Source organism: Saimiri boliviensis, chromosome 5 (assembly GCF_048565385.1).
Source record: "Saimiri boliviensis isolate mSaiBol1 chromosome 5, mSaiBol1.pri, whole genome shotgun sequence".
Classification (NCBI taxonomy): Eukaryota; Metazoa; Chordata; class Mammalia; order Primates; family Cebidae; genus Saimiri; species Saimiri boliviensis.
In genome coordinates, this window is record NC_133453.1 from 126,698,613 (window position 1) to 126,711,259 (window position 12,647).

The window sequence follows — 12,647 nt, forward strand, 5'->3', positions numbered from 1 at the left end:
TTCCTCGGCCCCGCCTCCGGAAGCCCCGCCCCCGCCCTCTTGGCCCCGCCCACAGGCGTCTCTCCTCGGTCCGGCTGGGCGGGCGCCCGCGTGCTCTTTTTCATTTTCTGTCTCAGGCCGACCTTTTTCTCTAGAACGCCCAGGCCAGGTCCAGATGTTCCTTCAGAGCCTCCAGGAACTGGTAACCGGCGTCCCTGGAGACCGCGGTTTCTCGCCTGTGAAATGAATTGGAAATGGAAGTTTTGGAGGCTGCCTCAGCTCTCGAAAAGCCCATTTCTGGATGTCTTTATCCTCAGCCTCTTGCAGTTTCCTTTGAGAACAGCCAGTTAAAAAGAAGTTAGTGGCAGGTAGGGCAGCTTTTTTCAGAACGGCATAAATAGGTCGGGCCCACTCTTTCCTCATCATTAGAGAGGATTCCGTTCAATCAGATTTTAGGATTTGTCGTCTCCTAAACTTGAAGAGTTTTTTGTTTTTGTTTTTTTTTTCATAAAGATCATTACTATTCATTAAAAAGAAAGCTTGCCTTTCTTTGATTTCAACCTAATACTGTAGGTTCTGACGAATCCTTTTCAAGGCTGAATCACACTGCTTTTTGTTTCTTAAAAAGATTCTGGCCAGAGATGCTTTGAGATTCTTCTTGTTTCAAATCTGAAATCAGATTTCAGCTGATGTCTTTAAAACGTTTAATTACATAAGAAGACCTTTAAAAAACAAAACAAAAAAGGCCGCACAGTGGCTCACGCCTGTAATCCCAGCGCTTTGGGAGGCTGAGGTAGGACGATAATTGGAGTTCAGGAGTTTGAGACCAGACTGGGGAATAAAGCAAGTCCTCATCTCTTTTAAAACAAACAAACAAAAAAACCCTTTCGTTCTTTATAGTGCTACACAGTTTTATTTGGTGGTGTTATATTAAGTTATTTTCCTATTGATGGGCATTCACTGCCAATTTTTCCACTATTACTACAAAAAGCTATAGTAAACCTCCTTATTCAAGCCTTGTTTGGATAGGATTAGTAGGCTACATATAAAAGAAAACTGACTTGTAAAAGTGGCTTAAACAAGATAGATGGTTTTGTTGTGATTTTTTTCTTTCACAGAAGCAGTGGAAACTTGAATTTACGGCTGGTATGGTGGCTCCTCAGCCATCTGGTACTCAGCCTCTTCCTCATCCTCCTGTCATATTGGCCTGTGACTTCCACCATCAAGGTCACAAGTTTCCGGATGGCTTCTGGAGCTCCAATCATCAAGATGACATTCAACCAGAGGAAGGGAGAAGGAAGGTAGGCCCAACCAAGCACACCTTTCAAATGGAGTCAATTTCTTTAAGCACCCTACTTGAACATTGCATACATTTCTGTTTACATCTCACTGGCTGGAACGTAGCTCTCCAAGGAAGGCTGAGAAATAGTCTTCTAGCTGTAACACTGTCAACTCAAATAAAATTAGGATTCTATTATAAAAGGGAAAGAATAAAGGGGAGGTTGAGTAGGCAACTACGCCTGCCCTTCACGCTTAGGACCAATGCAATTTAATTTCTCACACTGTAGGAGTGGCTGATATTCTACATATTCATGCATGCATCTGTATGTAAATTTGCTAAGCTATGACCTTTCCTACTGACATTGAGCAGAAACAACTCATAAGAAAAAGATTTTTTTCTTTTCTTTTGTGAAATCATAGGGGAAATGTCATGAGCTTTCTCCCCAGAGCACATTGCTCCACCCAGTGGCTTGGAGCCCTATCCTGGTGCAGTCATACTAAAAAACATGCACAGCTGTAGCCCATCATGTGCTCTCTGTTGGGAGGAGTCACCCTGGTAATTCATATTGCCAGCTTCAAAGCTAAGGGGCAAAAGTGCTGGGATTCTTGGCCCACAATATCTGGAATAAAATCATTGAAAGTTTTACAGAAATTGTTGGAAATGTGTAGAAAGTTTCAGGGCTACTGACTTTTTCTCTAAGGAGGAAATCAATTCAGTATATAATCCACTGAGGTGAAAACATCTGGATCAATTGCATTTTCAATATTTGGACATTCGAAACTTAGTGTTTAGAACTTGATTCCACTCAACTCCAGGGGGGATTTTATTTACTAAGAACCTACTGTTAACCAAGAATCAGGTGAAGCACTGATGCAAAAATGAATATAATGAGAGTCTTACTCTTGGAATTTTGGACTGGTAGAGCAGATAAACAATATGCAGTAAATTTCATGCAGATTACAGGAGATCCGGGCCCAAAGGGATGATGTGATGATAATGATAATGTCCCCATTTAAAATAAGAGGAAATCCTGGTTATAGAATTACACAATTTGTCTGAGGTTGCACAGCTAGTGCAGGGGCAAGGCAAGAATCTGAGCCACGGTGTACAGGACAACAAGGTCCAGTCTTCCGTGGAGTCCTTCTTCCACCACAGCACGATCTAGGTTAATCAGTGAGGCACTCAGGAGAGTGAAATTGGGAGCCACATGGAAAATGGACTGAAAAGTCTGGAGCCAGGAGCACTCAGATGGGACAAGAGTCTGTACCAGGTCCCAGGTGGTGCAGTACAGGCTGGAGAGGACAGATGTGAAAAACTGTGTGGTCATAGCCTAAGTAAAGCCACGAGTCTCTTCAGTGCTCTGGGAATAATACTCATCCCACCTGTAAGTGATTCAGTTGACTGTGGATGATAAAGCTGAATCTCGGATCTAATTAGGGTCTTAACCTGAGCTCATTCTGGTATGCATGATTCCACAACAGAGGAGGGTGAAGCAAGACTTTCTAGCACTATTTGGAAGCAGGCAGGAGTAATATTCAAAATATTTAAAAAACGGAAATAGCACAATTACCAATTAATCAGAAATGAGGTGCATGAGCTGATGGGTGCAGTCCCCGTTTTGCCAAACATTAACCCTCTAATGACTGACTCATGGGAAGGCATAGGAGGAGGGACCTGGGGATTCGGTGATAGAGGTAATGAATATTTACCATTCTGCACGTTAGCTGCTTTTTAATCCAATGTAAGAACAGAGGTACTGCATATTTCCTGGGTTTTGCAAGCCCCTAAATTTGCTCACTTAAAAAATTTAGCCGGGTGTGGTGGCTCAAGCCTGTAATCCCAGCACTTTGGGAGGCCGAGGCGGGTGGATAATGAGGTCAAGAGATCGAGACCATCCTGGTCAACATGGTGAAACCCCGTCTCTACTAAAAATACAAAAAAATTAGCTGGGCATGGTGGCACGTGCCTGTAATCCCAGGTACTCAGGAGGCTGAGGCGGGAGAATTGCCTGAACCCAGGAGGCAGAGGTTGCGGTGAGCCGAGATTGCGCCATTGCACTCCAGCCTGGGTAACGAGCGAAACTCTGTCTAAAAAAAAAAAAAAAAATTTAATTAAATAGAAAGACACGAATCATTCATTATAGTTGTTAAATATTGGTAGCAACCAACTGGTTGCCTTTTGTTACAATTTCACATTTTCAGTAGAGAGTGTGATTGGTCCAGTCTAGGGCAGGTGTCCATTCCTGGTCACCACCAGTATTTGTGAGCAGAAGAGCATACTCACAGAGTTAAACATAATAATTAAAATTCGTGTTTTCCTGGCTGGGTATGGTGGCTCATGCCTATAATGCCAGCACTTTGGGAGGCTGAGGTAGACAGATCACCTGAGGTCAGGAGTTTGAGACCAGCCTGGCCAACAGAGTGAAACCCTGTCCTACTAAAAATAGAAAAATTAGCTGGGTATCATGATGTACACCTGTAATCCCAGCTACTCAGGAGATTGAGGCAGAAGAATCGCTTGAACCTGGGAGGTGGAGGTTGTAGTGAGCCAAGATAGTGCCATTGCACTCCAGCCTGGGCAACAGAGCGAGACTCTATCTCAAAAAACAAAACAAAGACTTATGTTTCCCAAACACCATGAAAAACAGTTAAAAGGCAAACAATAAAGTGGGAGGCAAGCTGCATCATGGCAATATATAAAAATATCTTATAAATCAATAAGAAAAAAATGAACACCCAAATGAAAAATGGGCAAAGACATGAATAGGCAATTCCCAAAAGAATAGATATAAATGGCCAATTCACATATGGCAAAAACAAAACAGAGAATCTCCCTAGTATCAAAAAAATGAAAATTCAAACATGTTATAATTTTTAAATTATCAGTTGGTACTGGGTAAAAATACAGACAGCATACACTGTTGGCAAAGCTGAGGAAATAAGCCTCATTCACTTCTTGAGAGATGGAGTTTTCTGCTTGAAAATTAGGTGAAATGTATCAACCTCCTGCCTATCCCCACAAGCAAGTGCATAATTTGATTAGCAACTCCACTTCCAAGAACTTGACTCTGAGAACATGGACAATGAAAATAATAGTAATGATAATAACATTGAGCACTTACTATGTGACAGGCACTCTTCTGAATGTTTTACGTGTATTTCTTCACTTACCCATTGTAACAATCCTATAGCTCTCTCCGTAAGTGGAGAAGACAAGAACAATTCTAAGTGTTTCAAAAATAGTTGATTGTAAAATCCACATTTACAGTTGCAAGCTGTAGTTCACACATACAATGGATAATATGCAATCATTAAATATAGATATATATTTGTTGTTACTAAAGATGTTCACTTTATACTATTAAGTGATTTTAAATACTATTAAAATTATGCAGATATATATCTGTGTATAGGAAAACAGCTGCAAATCTGTAAAGATGGCTGTCTCTAAGCAGTGAGATTCTAAAACATTTTAACCTTTTCTCTGTATCTTCTATTTTTTTTTTTTCACATCTAACATACTTCAGTTGTGGTGTGATTTTGGTTTTGTTTGTTTGTTTTGAGACAGGGTCTTGCTCTGTCACCCAAGCTGGAGTGCAGTGACGTGATACTGGCTCACTGCAACCTCCACCTCCCAGGTTCATGGGATCCTCCCACCTCAGCCTCCCATACCACACCTGGCTAATTTTTGCATTTTTTTTTCCTAAGAGATGGGTTTTCATTATGTTGCCCAGGCTAGTCTAGGACTTTTGGGCTCAAGAGATCCACCCACCTCGCCCTTCCAGAGTGCTGAGATTATAGGCACGAACTGCCACGCCTGACCCAGTTGTGCTTTAAAAGGGGTGACGCATATAAACATACTGCTGCTTACAAAATGTGAACTGATAGCCTTCTTTCAACCAAGATGTAAGGGGGAAAATCGAATTTCAATAGAAATTATCAGAATAATACACGTAATTCAAATTATCTACAATACTGCAATAGCCTTGAACATTTGGGGATGAGATCTGAATCTCCGAGGAAGGTAGGACTTTTGAAAAAAGTCATCTGAAAAAAATTACATATACTTTGCAGCACAGATCTATGCAGTTATGTTTAGAAAATTTAGGCCGGGCGCGGTGGCTCAAGCCTGTAATCCCAGCACTTTGGGAGGCCAAGGCGGGTGGATCACGAGGTCGAGAGATCGAGACCATCCTGGTCAACGTGGTGAAACCCCGTCTCTACTAAAAATACAAAAAATTAGCTGGGCATGGTGGCGCGTGTCTGTAGTCCCAGCTACTCAGGAGGCTGAGGCAGGAGAATTGCTTGAACCCAGGAGGCGGAGGTTGCGGTGAGCCGAGATCGCGCCATTGCACTCCAGCCTGGGTAACAAGAGCGAAACTCCGTATCAAAAAAAAAAAAAAAAAAAAAAAGAAAATTCACAGTGTGTTTCTAAAGAATCACCTCCCTAGACTGTCCCCAACAACCTGTAAGAAAAATAAGGTGAACACACACGCTAAGCAAACAGGCCTCAGGCCTTCCCTTCGATGTTACAGCTATGAGCTGTTAGGTCATGAGCAGACGTAGACTGTGGCCTGCTGTGCTTCCACACGTCTGTGACTTTCTGTCCATTACCGAGTAAAAGTTGTGAGCAGCCAGATAAATAAAAGTTCAATAAAAGGGTACCTTTCTTGTGCAGACTTAACAAATGAAATAATTCATTAACTTATTAATGCCGTAAACACTCAATGCACTACGTGTGGGGGAGAGAAAACAGATCAAGTCCCTGCCCTTACAGAGACGACAGTGTTGTGGAGAGAGTTACACCAACAGTCACAAGTACTTGACACCACTCTGAAGCTGAACGGGCAGCGTAGTAGGTACAAGGTGGGGACAAATATCTGGGTCTGTCTGAAAGATCAGGGAACCTCCTTGTGAGGCACCCATATATCTAATCACTTTGTAGTTACTGACTACTCGGTACCATGAGAGATGTCAAAACTTGGTCCGGCATGATTCATGTTAAGAGTCCAGGATGCCTGAAATGTAGCATTTGGTTTTTCTCTTCTCCAGGATGCTGGAAAACGGAAAATACATCCAAAGACGACTGGCTGGTAGATAAGCAGAGTACAGAATTAATCTGTGTAAGCAAACTTTGCCCCCATGGAGGGTACTCTGGTAAACTATTGCAGAAAATTCCAGATCTTCTCGACTTCAGGACCCGCGTGCTCAGGTGTGCCTGCCAAGGTATAACTGGTCCAGCACACAGGACTTCCTCACATACCCAGCTTCAGGTGAACAGAGAGAAAGCATGGAGGGAGGGAGGAAGGGAGGGTGGAAAGTGAGGCTGGGGAGGATACGGGAGTGTTGCATAAGGTATTGCCCAGGTGTTCTTACTGGATGGGAACCAAGTATACCAGAGAGCAAGAGGACATGCCAGGTAAGGAGAGCGACCTGTTCAACAGTGACCCTGCTCCCTGGTGAACCAGGCGCTGTCACGCATCACCTAGGACGATGAGTGAATCTGGGGAAAGGAGGGAAAGGAATACACTTCCCAGATATAAATTCCTCTTTGACAATAGATATTGAAAGGGAAATAATGAAGGGTGACGTCTGCATACGTATAAGCTGGATAAGAAAGATAGCTTGAGATGTAATTGGCCCTTTTGTGTGCACAAAAGCAAAACAGAGGGACACAGCTCCCCAAGAAAAAAAATTAGGGCAGAGAATGCCTCTTAGTGACCACCAGGTGGCACAACAGACCAAATACAGCTTGGTTGTTGGTCCATAAAGTCTCGGGTACAGTGTGAAAGTTGGATATCAAAAGCCAGGGTGGCCAGACAGGCTCACACCTGTTATCCCAGCACTTTGGGAGGCAAAGGTGGGAGGATTGTTTGAGTCCAGGAATGTGAGACCAGTCTGGGTAACATAGTGAGACTGTGTCTCTGAGACTTTCTCTCTACAATATATATATGTAAGTTTTTGATAGAATGAAAAGATCCAGAGTGCTTACGATGGAATATTATTCACCCGTTAAAAAGGGAAGGAAATTCCCATGTATGCTACAATATCAATGAATCTTAAAGACATTATGTTAAGTGAAATAAGCCAGGCACAAAATAACAAATCTTGTATGATTCCACTAACACGAGGTACCTAGAGTCATCAAATTCATAGAGAAAGTAGAATGGTGGTTGCCAGGGACTGGAAGAAGGGGGAGTGAGGAGCTGTCATTTAACGACTATGGAGTTCCAGTTGGGGAAGATGAAACATTTCTGGAGACAGAGGATAGTGACGGTTGCACAATAATGTACTTAAAAATGGTTAAGATGATTTTATGTTATTTTACCACAATTTAAAAAATAAAAACAGGGCCAGGCATGGTGGCTCACACCTATAATCCCAGCACTTTGGGAGGCCGAGGCCGGTGGATCACGAGGTCAAGAGATTGAGACCATCCTGCTCAACATGGTGAAACCCCGTCTCTACTAAAAATACAAAAAAACTTAGCTGGGCATGGTGGCGCGTGCCTGTAATCCCAGCTACTCGGGAGGCTGAGGCAGGAGAATTGCCTGAACCCGGGAGGCGGAGGTTGCGGTGAGCCGAGATCACACCATTGCACTCCAGCCTGGGCAACAAGAGCGAAACTCCGTCTCAAAAAAAATAAAATAAAAAAATAAAAACAAAAGACAGTGCCTATCCTGTTCTCTTATACCTGCCTGAAGTCCAAGTGGTGGACGCACCTTCTGAAACAGGTGAGAGAAGGTAAAAGGTGGTTTCCCCAATCCTGCCTGTCTCAGCCCGTCAGTGCCACCTTTCCTGCCCAAATCCTCAGTTCTGTCTTTGCACCTTGTTCACTTATCATCAAATGCCTATTCAGTGTGGGCCTTGAGCCAGTGCTGAGAATGTGTTCTCCAGGGGCCAAGCCATTCAGCAGCTCCCTCTCATCCACTCCATTTATCTTCCCCCAGCCAATCCTCAGGCCACACATATTCGGCTTTCTTCTCTCACTCAACATCCATTAAAAAAAAATACTGTCTTAGTTCATTTGAGCTGCTACAACAAAATACATTCGACTGGGTAATTCATAACTAATAGAAATGTATTGCTCGCAACTCTAGAGCTGGGAAGTCCAAGATCAAGGCTCCAGCAGGGGCCCATTCCTCATAGATGATGTGTCCTCTGTGTTACCACATCCTCCCATGACGCAAGGGCAAAAGAGGCGAACAGCTCTCTCATAACTCTTTTATAAGGTCACCAACCGCATTCAGGAGTGCTCTACCTCATGGCTTGACCATTTCCCAACAGCTCACCGTGTAATACCATCACACTGGTGATTAAGTTTTAACATATGAATTTGGGGCCCAGATCAAGACAAATACTTTTGATTCCCATTTATTTTAGTTTTAAGAGAGGGTTAGAAGGAGTAATAGGTGGGTTTTTGTTTTGTTTTGTGTTTTTTTTTTTTTTTTGGAGACGGAGTTTCGCTCTCGTTACCCAGGCTGGAGTGCAATGGCGCGATCTCGGCTCACCGCAACCTCCACCTCCTGGGTTCAGGCAATTCTCCTGCCTCAGCCTCCTGAGTAGCTGGGATTACAGGCACGCACTACCACGCCCAGCTAATTTTTTGTATTTTTAGTACAGACGGGGTTGCACCATGTTGACCAGGATGGTCTCGATCTCTTGACCTCGTGATCCACCCGCCTCGGCCTCCCAAAGTGCTGGGATTACAGGCTTGAGCCACTGCGCCCAGCCCCCGGGGTTTTCTAAAGAAAAAGCCGTTACTAGAATGACTAAGGGCAGACACCAACAAGCCATCCTCTTAATCTAATTAGGCTAAAATATGCAACAGCAACAAACAACCCTCACATTTCTGTGGCTTAACACACCAATAGTTTACTTTGTGCTCACATTACATGTCCAGTACAGATCAAGACGGTGTGCTCCACGTGGTTATTTAGACTAATGGAGGCTCCACCAACTAGAACGCAGTCTCCGTGGTAGTTACAGGAGGGTAAGAGAGTGGAGAATTACAATTGGCTTTTCATTGCCTCAGCCTGAAAGTAACCCACATAGCTTTCCCCTTCCATTTCATTGGTCAGAAAGAACCACATGGCCCTGCCTACCTGCAAATATTCTATCTGTGTAGTTGTATTCTCTGGTATAGTTTTTGACGCTGTGCTCTCACTGTACCGATAGTGAAATTCTGTTTCTCCTGAATCTATTGCCGTCCCTGGACTCTCATCTTTAAGAACGGAGGCCTCATATTACTTATTATGTAACTTTGGGGCCTAGCACATGACAGGTGATCGCAGAGCGAATGAAAAATGGCACAAAGTAAAGGTGAACCTAAAGGAAGGTGAGGGCGGTACCTGGGAGGATCAGTTTAGATTGAGCTTCCCTAACTGAAAAATGAAGCAGAGAAGGGCCAGAAAACAATGCTATCAGTTTGAAAAATGAAACCAAACCTTAATGAATAGAGTGGGACAGTGTGTGTGTAACACAGCTCATTGCTGGGGTGGGTTTCCGTAAACATCAAAACAGACTGCATGTGTAGAAGGGAAAATGGGACCCCCCATGGGCACTAATGGCTTTGGGAAAAAAAAAAATCCCCTGGTCTTAGAGCAGCCTCATGGATAAACTAGGCACAGAAGAGTCTGGCTTCTCTCTCATCATAAGTTTTTTGGAGCTTAGAAGGACCACGGTGCAATTCCTGGGTCACCATGGAAAAACCTTGACTTATCCAACTGTTGTATTTTTGGATTCCAAAGATATTTAAGGATACTTTCAGTTCTAAGTAGCATGACTATCCATCCAGGTTTGAACCTGCTGGTCATGGTTAATGTATTAATAGCATGTCTCACAGTTCATTCGCAGAACTCGGGTTTGGCCGATAAACTGAAATGTCATCCCAGTTCAAAGTACCATTTGTAACTAGCTGGAGAAAGGTGACACGGGGTTCTAGGAAGGGACAGAGGAACAAACATTTCTGTTGGCTCAGCACGCCCAGCGTGTGTTGGGCTGGGCACCTAGAGGACCTGTTTTGGGACTGCCAAACGGGCCATTTTGCTGGGAGTAGCCCAGGTGTTTTAACCACTTCCTGAAGAACAAGGTCGGGTAAAAAAGAAGCTGGGGGTGGACGTGGGTCACTGCCATTTGCTGACTTGTGATCTTTGGAAGTTACTTCAAGCAGCTGACCATCAGTTTCCTTATCTGCAAAACTGGAATAATAATGTTTCCCTCCAAAGCCTGTCTTATTTAATTCACTTAACAGCAGCCACTATTATTCCATTATAGAGACGAATAAATAGGCATTATGAGACGGCAAACTGCCGTGATCAAGGCTCATCATCATTCTAACGGCCACTGTTTAGGAACCAAGTACTCAAGCGGCCTGTGCAAAGTCTCTGATTTCTAGAAGAGAAGACGGATACTTGGAGAGAGAACTTGAACAAGGTTACAGAACTCCCAAATGGCTTGGGAAAGGCTGATCCTAAGTCTGGTTCAGAGCCCGCGCTCTCACTGCATAAGGCGTATTTCAAGGGAGGAACGGGCAAGCGTCTGGCCCCACTCTTGGGACTCCATATCCAGTGCTCTTTTCCTCTTGTCGTTAGACTGCACGGCTGGTCAGAAACCCATCGTGGAAGCAGAGCAAACACAACAAAGGGCTGGGGGCTTTGGAAAACCGGGCGAAGTGGCGCAGACCGAGATGACCAGCCCCAGCAAATCGCCGGAGGCGGTACCGCGTGTCCTCCTCCCGCCAGCCCAGAAGCCAGGTCACCTTTCAGACTTGCTCTCGTGGCGGGGAGGAAGCGTGGAGCCCCCCGGTCCGGCTAAGAGCTTACGTAAGGCCCGCGGGCGGCTGCGCCCCGGTCTCCCGTGGGTGTGCGCCGAGCCCCCGGCCCGGGGCAGGCCTTCCCCCGTCCGCTCCCCAGGTCTCTCGGCCCAGGGCCGCGGGGGAGCCCCGGGACCACCGACCCCGCGCCGGCCGCGACTGCTTTGGGCGGCGGCGTCCTCCGCAGCCACCCAGCTTCCCGGGGGAGGAGCAGCGCATCGCGCAAGCATCCGGGAGCGGCGGAGGGGGCGGGAGGAAGGGCGAGAGGAGGAAGCGGGATTTAAACGAAAGGCGGTGACGCCACACAAAAGATTTCTATAGGCTCCAGGGAGGTTACGGCCGAGGCGGCGGCGGCGGCGAGCCCGGGGGCGAGGCGCGGACGGGAAGAGGAACAGCCTCCGGCGGCCCCTGCGGGCGGCGGCGCAGCCACGGCCGCGCTCCGAGGTGAAGCCGCGCGCGGAGAGGAAGCGGGTGTTTTCCCCTCTGCCTCGCGGCCCCCGCCCTTCCTTTCAGTTTCTCCCCGCTCGCTCGGAAGTTGGCGGTTGACAAAAATGGCAGGAGCCGGGGCCCGGGCCGGTTGCCGCAGCGCCGCGGGGACCTTCTGAGTTGGCCCGGCCGCAGGGAGACGCGTGCGGGGGCGTCCGATGCTCGGGGCCGGGGGCCTGGGGAGAGCTCATCTGCTGCGGGCCCCAGACGAGGAGGCGACGGCGATGGACTCGCGCCGACAGCCAGCGGCGGGCCGCCGGGCGCGCGGTCTGGGAGGGCGTGCCGCCGCGGCGCCGGGCCGCGCTCTGTGAACCGGCGAGGCGGGAAGGGGCCGCCGCGGCGCTCGGCACTCCCGGGCGTGGCGGGCGGGCGAGAGCCGGAGCGCGATCGGGGCGGCCGCCGTGCGCAATCAGTGCAGGCTCCCGCCCGACTCTGACTCCGCGCGGCCGCGACAGCGGCCACACCCTCTGCCCTGCGGCCGCCGGCGCCGCTTCCCGAGAGCGGGAGGCAGGAGATGCGCCCCGGGCGGCCGCGCGTCCCAGAGAGCCGGCCCCGGCTGCCGTCGCGGGGAAGTGCCGCCTGGCGGGGTCACGGCGCCTGAAGCCCACGTGCGCCGCCGAGCCCGAGGTGGCCTCGAGCGCGGCGGCTGACAGCAGAACCCGCCTGAGCTGCCTCCCGCGCTCCTCCCCGAGAAAAGGATTTTGATTTCAAAGAAAGGAAGGAAGGAAGGACAACTCCCAGCTTCCCCGTCCCGCCCTCCCCGCTCCGAGGGCCGGGCCAGGCCATGCCCAGGAAGGCAGCGGCGGCAGCGAAGCAGCAGAAGGGACTTTCCTGGCAGCCCGGCGACGAGGAGCGCGGACAGTGAGTTTGCTGTGCCCCGGTTCATGGTTCCTGCAAGCCCTCTAGGAGGCCGAAAGCTGCAGCCCCTCCCCTTGCTCCGAAGAGCCTCCCGCGTTCGCTGGCCCTCGGGCCCACCCCGCGCCGCCCCAGATCCCGCCGCCGCAGCCCAGTGCCCTCTGCCCGCGGCGGTGGATGGCATGATGGTGCGGAGAAGGCACCGCGGCCTTGGCCAGCTGAGTCGCGACGG

General features: G+C 47.9%; 1 long non-coding RNA gene across 1 annotated transcript; it reads left to right on the top strand.

The window, feature by feature from the left end:
* Nucleotides 1-69: 69 nt before the first annotated feature.
* Nucleotides 70-8,671, top strand: LOC141584643 (uncharacterized). Its single transcript, XR_012517815.1, has 3 exons — nucleotides 70-347; nucleotides 1,098-1,280; nucleotides 6,313-8,671. It is a non-coding gene; the product is annotated as an uncharacterized LOC141584643 (long non-coding RNA).
* Nucleotides 8,672-12,647: the final 3,976 nt, after the last annotated feature.